Genomic DNA, 10,218 nt, shown 5'->3' with positions numbered 1-10,218 from the left:
ACAATGTTGGACACCGTAGTTTTCTCTGGACCCCTGCCAAATCTGACCAGTGATGACATGTATAGCCGCATGTTGTCATTCCGCCGCTGGTTGTCGAGGTGGTGTCCAGCAAACGATGTGGGCTTTGTAGATCATTGGCAGACCTTCTGGGGAAGACCTGGTCTGATTCGGAGAGATGGCATCCATCCCACTTGGGAAGGAGCAGCTCTCATTTCTAGAAATCTGGCCAAGTTTATTAGTGGACCAAATCCATGACAACCCAGAGTTGAGACCAGGAGGCAGAGTCGCAGTTTAACACACTTCTCTGCTCCTCCATTTCAGGAGTTACTTAGTGAAAACCCTATAGTGACGGTGTCTGTCCCCCGACCATTGAAATTATTTAAATCAAAGGTAAACAGAAAAGGAGCTGTGCATAAAAACCTCATAAAAATTAAAACGTGCAATAATGCAAACGAATAGGAAAATTAAATGTGGACTCTTCAGACAACATCAGAACTCTCTCTTCTAAAGGTGTACTAGTAAATGAACTAATATCAGATTATGATATTGATTTATTTTGTCTTACTGAAACCTGGCTGGTGAATATGTTAGCCTAAATGAATCCACCCCTCCCAGTCATATTAATACTCACATTCCTCGAGGCACAGGCCGAGGAGGTGGAGTTGCAGCTATCTTCGACTCTAACCTACTAGTCAGCTCTAAACCTAAACTAAACTATAACTCATTTGAAAGCCTTGTTCTTAGTCTTTCACACCCAAGTTGGAAATCACTGCAAACAATTCTTTTTGTTATAGTTTACCGAGCACCTGGTCCGTACTCTGAATTCTTATCTGAATTTGCAGACATTTTGTCAACTTTAGTCCTTAAAACGGATAAAGTTATTATTGTAGGGGATTTTAATATACATGTGGACGTTGAGAATGACAGCTTCAGTACTGCGTTTATCTCTCTGTTAGATTCCATTGGCTTCTCTCAGAGTGTTCATGAACCGACTCACTGTTTTAACCACACCCTCGACCTTGTTTTGGTGTATGGTATTGAAATTGATCATTTAATAGTGTTCCCACAGAATCCCTCTTTATCCGACCACTGTTTGATAACTTTTGAGTTTGTATTGCTGAACTACACGCCATTGGGCAAAAATTTCTATACAAGATGTCTGTCTGATAGTGCTGTAGCTAAATTTAAGGATGCGATTCCATCAGCTCTAAATTCATTATCAGATCACAAAGTAACGGAGGACTCCTATGCTAATTTCAGTCCCTCCCAAATCGATCATCTTGTTGATAGTGCTGCAGGCTCGCTGCGATTAACACTGGACTCTGTAGCTCCTCTAAAAAAGAAAATAATAAAACAAAGACGGTTAGCTCCATGGTATAATACTGAAACTCGCAAATTAAAGCAAATATCGCGGAAACTTGAGCGGAATTGGCGTTCCACCAAACTGGAAAATTCTCATTTAATTTGGCAAGATAGTCTTAAAACTTATAGGAAGGCCCTCCGTAATGCCAGAGCAGCGTACTACTCGTCATTAATAGAGGAAAATAGGAACAACCCCAGGTTTCTTTTCAGCACTGTAGCCAGGCTAACAGAGAGTCACAGCTCTATTGAGCCAAGTATTCCCATAGCTCTCAGTAGTTACGACTTCATGAGCTTCTTTAATGATAAAATTCTAACTATTAGAAACAAAATTCACTATGCCCTCAACTGGCACCGACTTATCTCCAAGCTAAGGAACCCTAGAAACAGCTGTAAAACCAGATATATGTTGGACTGCTTTGCTTCCTTCAATCTTTACCAACTGCAATAATTTCTTCATCTAAACCATCAACCTGCCTCTTAGACCCCATCCCAACAAGGCTGCTTAAAGAAGTTTTACCCCTAGTCAGCACTTCTATACTAGATATGATCAATCTATCTTTATCAACAGGCTATGTACCACAGTACTTTAAAGTAGCTGTAATTAAACCTCTTCTAAAAAGCCCAAACTTGATCCAGATGTTTTAGCCAACTATAGACCTATATCTAACCTTCCATTTACTTCCAACAGCTGTGTTTCAGCCGATTTCAGTTTGTACATGTTAACGATGAGTCTTACATGCATTGCAAAGTTAGTCATGGAGTTCCACAAGGATCTGTCCACGGACCAATCCTGTTCACTTCATATATACTTCCTTTAGGCAATATTATCAGGAAATATTCCATAAACTTTCACTGTTATGCAGATGATACTCTATATATATCTATCGATCAAGCCAGATGAAACTAATCAGTTAGCTAAACTTCAAATGTGCCTTCAGGATGTTAAAACCTGGATGACCTGTAATTTCCTAATGTTAAACTCAGATAAAACTGTAAGTTATTGTTCTGGGGCCTAAGCACCTCCGTGACGCATTATCTAAAGATATAGTTTCCCTCGATGGCATTGCCCTGGCCTCCAGCACCACTGTGAAGAATCTTGGAGTTATCTTTGATCAGGAAATGTCCTTTAAGTCTCACATTAAGCAAATTTCAAGGACCGCCTTTATTCACCTTCGTAATATTGCGAAAATCAGGAACATCCTGTCTGAAAATGATGCAGAAAAACTAGTCCATGCATTTGTTACTTCTAGGCTGGATTACTGCAATTCCTTATTATCAGGCTGCTCGAAAAAGTCCATTAAGACTCTTTAGCTGATTCAGAATGCTGCAGCACATGTCCTGACAGGAACCAGGAAAAGAGATCATATTTCTCCTGTCTTAGCTTCTCTGCATTGGCTTCCAGTAAAATCCAGAATAGAATTTAAAATCCTTCTTCTTACCTACAAAGCTCTTAATGGTCAGGCACCATCTTATCTTAAAGAGCTCATAGTACCTTACTACCCCACCAGAGCACTGCGCTCCCAGAATGCAGGGTTACTTGTGGTTCCTAGAGTCTCCAAAAGTAGAATGGGAGCCAGAGCGTTCAGCTATCAAGCTCCTCTCCTGTGGAACCAGGTTCCAGTTTGGGTTCAGGAGGCAGACACCATCTCCACATTTAAGAGTAGGCTTAAGACTTTCCTCTTTGATAAAGCTTATAGTTAGGGCTGGCTCAGGTGAGTCCTGAACCATCCCTTAGTTATGCTGCTATATTATTATTGTTATTAAAATCATTAACATTACTATTATTATCATTAACATTACGATTATTATCATTAACACTACTATAAATATCTGTACCATTTTTCATTTTTCATTCTCCTTCACCCCCAACCGGTTGATGGCCAACCACCCTAAGCCATGGTTCTGCTCAAGGTTTCTGCCTCTTAAAAGGAAGTTTTTCCTTGCCTCTGTCACCTAGTGCTTGCTCTTAGTGGGAATTGTTGGGCTTCTGTAAATAACATCACAGAGTATGGTCTAGACCTGCTCTTTTATGAAAAGCGCTGTGAGATAGCTGTTGTTGTGATTTGGCGCTATATAAATAAAATTGAATTGAATTGAATTGAAAGCTCTGTACAGTTGGTGAATGGACCTTGGAGTGAGATTGTTTTGTTAAATGTTTAGAGGAGTTAAGGCAAGGGAATTGTTTGTAGCCAGAAGTCACAAATTTGCCACTCTCTAACCTTACATTAGATGAGGAAAAGCATTTCAGTCATAATCAAGAGCCAAAAAAACTGTTTACCACAATGCAGTGACTATTTTCAAGCAGAGCACTTGTTTTTATTGTCAGTGTCTCTACTGACAGCTAAGTCCATTCAGCTTGGGTCTTTCCCAGCTCCTGAGACTTTTTCCCCTTAGATATCCCTGAGTTGTTCCACAGCAGCTTGGCCCCCTACTTAGCATCCAAGTCGATCCCCCGGCCCCTGGGACTAATCTGCTTGGTAATAGGTTAAGAGGTCAGCCACTGCTCCCTACAGGAGTGGCTTTACTTCTCCCCTACTTAGTTCCATAGTGCCTCTCATTACTCCAACCCCCACCACCACCACCACCACCACCACACACACACCCCTGATAACTGGGTTAAAAGAAAATGGAGGGGGCCTGAGGTCTTTCTGGGGCCTCAGTCCTGCTCTCTAGCCCAGGAATAGAGACATCCCCTGGGCTGGGAGGCTGACCCAAAGCCTGGGGCTCAGGACCTGTGTGAACCTGGTTTAATTATATTAGCTCCAGTATTTAGACCCCTTGGCCTTGGCTTTCAAAAGCACTTTAAGTCAGGGCGGTTTTCATCACCACCTGATTTGAAAAGCCCCCCCCTGGTGTTTTGGTGTGCTGCACTAAGCTCCGTCATCATAACTATTTGTCAGACAAGGTCATGTCACAGTAACTAGTGACGTGCACAGGCCCTTCCCCTGTCTTTCATCTTTCCATCACAGCTTCTTTTGTAGTGAGCCACTCCTGAGTGACAGTCCTGGACTGCCCATATTTCATTTAGACAGGCTGGTTGGCCAGGATCACACACATCTGAGCATGCAAGCAAACACATATATACACACACAGGCGATTTTGGAAAGCACACACACTCTGAGATGCTGTCCGATCAAATGACACATTTCTGTGTTTATACATTTGTCTCTCTGATAGAGCAGCTTCATTCTCATGTATCTAGATCTGTCCTACAGATTATGGTGGGGTTGGGGAGCTGGCTGTTGGCTACAAGCCCAGTTGGACATGGTTAAAAAATATTAAATGAATAATTAACAGTCACTTGAAAGCATGAACATGTAGTGCCTACCCATGTAATGCTTCTCCGCATAGTGCATTATCATATCCCAAAGGACTAGAGAGATGAAATTAGGGTTGTGTTCCACCTAATTGCTCAGCTCTGGCAAATTAACGTGCCCTTATTCAACCTTGTGTTTGTGAAATGCTATTCATGCTGTTTGTTTCATGTTTAAATCAACATATTTACACATGAAAAGATTAACCACCTCTGTTAATTACACTAAATTGTGCATTCTGTGTTAGCTGCCTCCACGCAGCACAGGCATAATTTTTATTGACAGACTTAAATCAGGAGAATACATTCTGTGAGAGAGATATGTATAACAGACTCAAAGTAACACTAGCTACTCCTCTGCCTGTAGGGAACTGGAAGCAGTTTAATCAATGCTAGCATTTTTGCTAATGCTAATTGCTAGAGTAATTTAAAAAGATATAGTTTGTGCTGAAAGCTCCTCTCGCAGAACAGTTGTACTCACATTTCCTTCCTCATGAACAGCACAGTTGCATTCTTAAATACTAAGCTTTTAGCAGCGCTGCTGAGAATGAAGGCACTTAATTGTATTTATTCTTCCAATGACATTAAAACGTTAAAACTAAATAGACTTGAAAGCAACATTAGTTAAATGTTGCTTTCAAGTCTTTAAGGCTGCTGTCTCTAAATCAAGAAACTATTTGTGGAAAAAGTAGAATATCTGTATAAAGTGGATAGAAGTATTTGACTATTCAATCTTTGTGTTGACTGGAAGTAAAATTTAGCCTTTCCTTTTCCTGTATGAGTTGGCAATCTAGCCATAAGTAAATATTGTCTCTCTTTTCACCATGGAGTCTGCCTTTTTAAAAATGTATATTCACAGTCCACTTTCACTACATGTACTGTTATACTGTATTATTTATTATGACAGTGGTGTTATATTTTGCACCTAATTTTGATTTAGTTGTAATTTCCAATGAAAATATATAACATTCATATTTTCATTCACTTGATTCTTAATTTCAGCTATAGTTGTTCTCATCTTTAAAGTGTATAGTTACCATGTTTCTATGTTGAGCTGGTCTTGCATGATTAGTCAGTCAGTAAACACACTTATTGTGCATTCAGCAAATCATTCAGAAGCTGTGCTCACTTTGTTCACTGAAACACTGTTCATTGGCTGGGTTTAGCTCGCAGTTAAACCAGCTAAACCAGCTAAAATGGCAGATAACAGAGATATACTAATATTGCTTTAGTGAACATAGCGGAGAAGATTAAATGGTTAACAGTTTACATTAATCCTGCACTCAGTCTTACTGAAAACCCAAAAGATAGGCAACTGAAAGTAATACATTACATTCACATCCATTGATACACACACACACACACACACACACACACATGGGCCAAGAAAGGAATGAAGGATGGCATCAAGATATGACTGGCTGGGGGGGAAAATAAAAGCTGCATGTTAAACAGACATGTAAAAGACTCGCTAACTCCTGCACATCAGCATCTAATGTAGCCTATATCATGTCTTGTTTATGTGAATGAATCCCGCTTGCCATTGCTGGCTTGCATTTCAATGATCATTCCCCTGTATAGTCAGCCATGTTAGAGGAGTTCCGGCAGAAACAAGCCCGAATGTTGAGTGGTGAATGGAATATAGATTGGCATGTATCGGCCAAGAGCTAAAGGTTTTCTGTTGTGTGAGACAGAGGGAGAAATAACAAGTACACACAGCTTCGAAAGAAAGAAGTGTTTTTTTCTGTTTCAGCAGGATAAATGTTCTTCTTAGAGCGACCAGAGAGCTCATGATTTATTCACTACGTCCTGTGGCCCATCTGACTCTCCTGGCAACTCCAGGGCTCAAACACAAATGCAGAAATGGAAACACACACTTGACCATAATAGACTGTGGCTTAATGTGTCTCTTTCCCTACACTTACTCCTACAATCACAGCAGCAAACACACCTGCTTTACCAGGAAGCTGCAATGTCCACAGTAAGGATAAAACGATTACAGATTTTGTTGGTACGATTATAGTCAGAGGATTAGTCACAGTTTCACGATTATCACCATTATTTTGCATTAATTAATTTCACAACTCTAGTAATGACTTCAGTTGATATTTAATATTTAATTACATTAACAATTATATTTCTATAATATGTAAGTATTACTGTGATTAAATGTTCAGTGACTGAAGGTCTTGAGAGGACAACGTTCTTCCATAAAGGCCCTTTCAGAAAAGAAGCGATTTGCACTGAAGCTGATCAGTGCAAAAGCGGTGCACGTTGTTCGATGCACCAACACACCGCCCTGGCACGGCACAAGCCATTGAAAATAATGGGCATCATAGCGCAGTGGTGCTGTTGTTGCGGTGGGTCTGAAAGGTTACACATGCTTCGTTTGTTTACGTTGCACTGAAAGGTCGACTCTCACTGCTACGGCATCGATTGTAAGTGACACATATATTTAATCCCCTGCCAACTTGCCATGTTATTTAACTCAGTTATTATGTATTACCTTTACTTGGGTGTGCAAAGCTGGGTGGTGATCCCGCAGGTGCTGCATCATATTTGATGTAGTTATTCGCTCCTTTAGCAGCAACCTTTTAACGGCATGTTTTTGAACACCTTAAATAACGCCCTGGTCAGTCTTGATGTACCCGAAATTCTCCCACACTGCCGAGTTCAGCCGTTTCTTTGGTGGAAATAAAGCTTCACAGTTTGGTCCCTCTGCCATAGTTTAGCCAGTGTACCGTAGTAGCCTCCATGTCTCTGATAAGCACTTTAAGCAACACTGCTGGTGCACCGCTCGTGTAACTTTGGTTTTGTTTTGTGCAAGTTGCAACAGTTTCGTTCCGTGCAACAGAAACACTCAGTGTAGCAGAGCCTTTACGATTATAACCGTGACGTTTTAAACGCGGTTAATAGTGAAATCTGGTTATCGCTGTATCCCTCGTCCACAGGGATCAGCCTATTATTCTTCATAACTCTGTGACCTTTGTTGCTGTTTCTGACTTTATAGTAAGGCCAGTAGGAAGTTCAACCTCTTGCCAATTCAATCTTTTCAGTCCTAAACTAGGCCAATAGGAAAGCTGTTCATAAGTTGTGTGACTCTGCAGCCAGCTACCTGCAGCAGAGTTATCACATCATGATGGTTTCTATGGCTTTCTCTGTCTTTTAACCATTTTATCACAGCAGGAAACACTAATAACACTATGTTGGGTTGGTCCAATTGATCAGACAACATACTTAGCTTTATAGCTTTCTTTTCTAATTGAATGTGAGCCTCAGTCAGTTTCTGTAATAGCGGCAGATTCATGCCAGATGAAAATAGAACACTGAGATCTAGAATCAAAACATGGGAAAGTGGAAATAGGTGAGCAGGTGAATGAGTGGGTCAGGTCAGTGGGGCAGGTAGAAAAGTCTGAGGTCATCTGATGGGCAGGTAGAGAATGGCAATGAAGGGGAAGTGGAAATGGGGCTCACGGGAGGGACAGAGAGGCTAAATGTGAGAGGACATGAGTGTGCATTACTGTGTGTGTGTGTGTGTGTGTGCGTGTGTGTTTGTGTAGGTCAAAATGATTTCTCTTCATCCAGCCTTTGTAATGGTTATCTATTGCAGTTTCTTACCCTGTTTTCTGTCTCTTATGTATTATTCTTAATCTCATTAACCACAAGTGAGGTCTTATTTAATAATCTTTTGCATTAATGGTCATAGATTGGTCCTTTACACTGTATGTAAATGCCACGTTGTACAATTTAGTATTTAAAAATATGTCACATTTCTTTTTCTATTGTTCTTAAGTTGTAGGTTGAACATCATGCAGCATGCAGGATCTGTGGCCACCCTGCAGAAAACATCTTAATACCAGTGAATGAAGCATGAAGGACTTTCTTTGTTTCACATTTTATTATTTAGTTCCCCCTCTTTGCTATGCTCTCTCTCTTCCTATATACTGTATATCTCTTTTTCTCCATTTTCGTCTAGCTGTCTCTCTCTTCCTGCCTATCCATCACCCATTCTCCCTCCTTCATACATTCTTTCTCTTTTATTCTCCCTCTCCTTCAAATAGATTACTGTGCAGCAGCATAGGGGTCTGGAGAACTGCCTACTCCAGCCAGCTTAGGTGAATCAGTTGCCATGGCAATCAAACCCAAATAACCAACAATGGCATGTTAATTATGGTTATTACTGTATAAAGACTGTTCCAAGAAAATGAGCGATGTTACTTCTCTTTGGAGGGATTAAAGAAAGAAAATGTCAGAGGTGAAGCAGTTTGGACAACATAATTCATAACAGAGCATTGATTGCAGAAGTGTTGGGCACTGCAAACAGCGAAGTCCCTCCGACTATTTTGGTGCAGAATGGCGGGTCCAAAGAGAAGCTTACTGCCCTTGGCTCTGACAGGAAAAGCTGGTGTTAGTTGTGTGTAGAAAAAATGAAAAAACTTAATCACCATTGTAACAGCCCAAAAACTGAGGGTACGATATCATCTAAGTGAATATACATTGGGCTAGAGCCACTGGAAATAGAAAAATCCTCAAAAGAAAACAAAAAAACAATCAACAAAAAAAATCAACACCTGTTTTAGAACAGCATTCAGAGTGATATAGGTTGGATATTTGACTTGTCAAATGAAATGTGTTTTCAGATTGTTCCCAACCTTTAGCAGCCAAAAAAGCACACATGTCAGCTGGGCTTTATTTCTGGAAAATGGATACAATAAGTTTAAACATTTGTCACAACTTTTTACTTTCAGCAAACATCCGGCTAATGTCATACTTTGTCTTATTTCTTTCCACCTCGTCCATCTAGCTGTGTGACAGACTGTGGAACATATGTCAGATTTGTTATTCATTATGGTACAGCTGTTAACGAGAAAGTCGAATTTATTTTTTGTCTTCACTAATAAACCAAATGCTCAACAGATACACAACACAGTTACAACATATCTATTCATTCTGGAGCATGATATTCTTTTATGCCTCCCAGGTCATAATGGACTTTACAGGTCTGCTAATGTAATATAGCTGCTTCCTGTACGCAGTTCGATAGCCGCCTCAGTGGGGCTGGCACACGTCAGTACACATCCTCAATTGATATTCCGGTTCTCAAGTCTTTTCAAAAGGCTTTCACAACATCCATGTTTACCACAGTGAAGGGTCTATGCTGACAGTGAGCGAGAAGGAAGCAGAGAGACAGAGATGAGAGAAATAACAGGAGGTGGATCAACAAGACGAAGCTTTGCCATTTCCAAACCGTCTGTTCCTCTCACATCTAGCCATTACCACCGTTAGCTTCTCCTTGTCAGCTTTCTGGCTAATTAGATCCAATACTGTCTGTGAGTGTGCGTTTGCATGTGTGTTAATATGCTGTTGCCATGGCAATGGTCTTCCTACTATGCTACTAACAAAACACTAGCAACTTGCCACCTTTCATACACCCACGTTAGATTGGCTAATGTGCTACTTACTACAGCCTCTGGTACTAGCTTTTGTCTGGCTGGATTGATCAGCAGGGGATACAACTTTCTACGTAATCTATTTAAGCTGTC

Source organism: Micropterus dolomieu, linkage group LG07 (genome assembly GCF_021292245.1).
Source record: "Micropterus dolomieu isolate WLL.071019.BEF.003 ecotype Adirondacks linkage group LG07, ASM2129224v1, whole genome shotgun sequence".
Lineage (NCBI taxonomy): Eukaryota > Metazoa > Chordata > Actinopteri > Centrarchiformes > Centrarchidae > Micropterus > Micropterus dolomieu.
The sequence above is the reverse complement of the archived record's forward strand: the minus strand, read 5'-3'. Positions refer to the sequence as shown.